The following is a 2,587-nucleotide window of genomic DNA, read 5'->3' on the forward strand; positions in this document are numbered from 1 at the left end:
GGCGCAGGAACAGAATCACAGTGAGACACACAGCACTTAAAGCAGGATTATTGCAAAGTGAAGGTGCACGTAGGAATCCGTAAGAGACCGACTATGCAGAAATGGGTTGGACTTTGGGGCTTTTATTGGAATAGTGGGTGTGATCTCAGAGTGAGCCGAAGCTTGGGCGCGACATTAGCCACTCCTTTTCCAGCGCTGGTGCCGTTGCTGCCCTTTGTCTGGGGAGCCCTACGCTTGCCGCCAGGTGTGAACTCAACGCCGGCGTCTGCACACGCGGCTCCTTTTGCCCTCTGGTCTGGTGCCGCCGGTGGAGGCCCTTTTTGCCCTCAGCTGACCTTGGTGTCGCCCGTCCTAGCTTGTGCTACCTGGCAAACAGGATGTGCGCCCTGCGAAAGAGGGTGCGTGCCGATGTGCCGGGCGCAGGTCCAGGGTGATGGGGTTTGAGTTACTTGCCCACCCACCCAGATGGGGCTCTTCCAAGCCCCACCCAACGCGAGGGAAGGCGGGATTTATGTGCTCAACGGTTTACCTCCTTGCAAGATGGGGGTCCGTGCACAAGGGTGCTGAGTCCTCTGCGTCCGGGGCCCTTTTGCAGTCGTCCTCCTTTCCCCGGTTCCTGTCCATTCCTCGCTAACTGCCACGCACCACCAGCCTTGCCAGATGCACAAGCAGCGAACACAAAGGACGTTCCCAACCTCGTGCCCCGAGCAGGTCTTAACCAGGTTTGAGGGAGGCACGTCTTACACGGTGGTGTGAAAGCCAGGTCGCCACGCCCATGAACCCACGAAAGGATGGATTCCCACTTCTGTGGCGGCTCCTTCGAGACTCCCTCCCTTCATTTTGCACTGTGTTCACGTAGCTGCCTCTTGTGTTATGTCCAGATCGCACAGTTGTACGTGGAGAGGCCACCTCCATAGGATGGACTCAGCCATCACTAGATGCAGGGTCCCTAGGGAGTTTAAATATTGTTTTCTCCATATTTTCCTGTATTGTCTGGACCATCCTACCCTACTATCCTCCGTGCCCGCCTTTTCCAACATTTGGATCACTTGTTTCTATTTTCTTCTTTTTCTCTGGCTTGATATAATATGATCCTATCACTTGGCATGTTAGTAATTTTCATTAGATACAGAAATTACGTCTAAAACTTTATGGTGTTTCTAAATTGTTTTTTCTTCCACCATTTCCTCTACTAGGCAGAGAGAATGGGACCTGGTCACCTTAATCCAATTAGTGACTATATGATTTGGTGCTACAGTGATATTCTTTATTCTCTTCTCCTTCTCCTCCCTCCCTGCAAAACTGGAGATTGAATCCAGGGGACTTTACCACTGAGCTACATCTCCAGCCCTTTTTATTTTTTATTTTGAGATAGGGTCTCAGTTGCCCAGGCTGGCCTCAAACTTGCAATCCCCACTACCTCATCCTACCAAGTCACTGGGACTACTGGCACATGCCACCGTGCCCTGCTTCAGCATTTGCTTTTGACAAATCTTAGTCTGCCTGTTTAGTCCTGTTCCTAGTAAGGAGCCCTCTTAGTGCTCAGCTGAAAGCCCTGTGGAGTCACCCTGGCCCTTGTGGGTCCTGAATTCTAATCAGAAGCACCATCAGTCAAAACATCTCTGTTTTTCAGAGTTCGAGGCTTAGTTTGTTATAGCCTCTGGCCCTGTACACGGCTTCAGAATTTGGTAAATATCTTTTTTTTTTTTTTTTTTTTTTTTTGGTACTGGGGATCGAACTCAGGGCCTTGCGCTTGCGAGACAAGCCCTCTACCAGCTGAGCTATCTCCCCAGCCCTTGGTAAATATCTTAAGCCAAAAATTTGTTATGATTTTAAGGCTCTTCAAATCCCCTGTTTTCCTCCTCCAGTGTTATGAGACTATTCAGCTCCACTGGCTTCTGTGGTCACCAGCTTCTACCCTCTGGGCAGTGCTTGGATTTACCCTCTTGCTCAAATCCAGAATCAGCAAATGCCCCAGGAGAAAGTCTGTTGCAATTGTTAGCTCAGTTCTCTATGATTATCCTGACTCTAGAATTTTAGATCCTCTGGTCCTCCTTACTTCAGTAGCTCAGACTATACAGAATACATATATATATATATATATTTTTTTTTTCTTGTTTTGGTGCTGGGGATGAATCCCAGGGCTTGTGCATACTGAACATGTGCTTTACCCTTCAGCTGCACCCCCAGATCTCTTTGAGACTTAATAAACTTTAAAAAAAAAATCTGTTTTTTTAGTTCCTGACTGGAGATTGGTTAACTAGAAGCAACTTCATCCTACTGAAAGTGGAATTCTGTAATCACTTTTAAAGTGCTCGTTTCCTTTCTCTGAATTTGGAAAATCAATGATCCTTAGGAGTTCATTTATATCATATCATAAAACATACTGTTGTTGCTAAGAGAATAAAAGGGGAAATAAAACATTTCCTCTATAGTCATAACACTTCACTTCTGACACACGCGTGGGGTTTTCCTACTGACTCATTCTTGGGCACCAACTGAGTGCCTGCAATTCCATTCTTGACACTACCAGGAGTCAGCTTTGGAGACCACAGGACTGCTCTCCGCTCCAGATGCCAATCCCGAG

This window comes from Sciurus carolinensis, chromosome 11 (genome assembly GCF_902686445.1).
Source record: "Sciurus carolinensis chromosome 11, mSciCar1.2, whole genome shotgun sequence".
Lineage (NCBI taxonomy): Eukaryota > Metazoa > Chordata > Mammalia > Rodentia > Sciuridae > Sciurus > Sciurus carolinensis.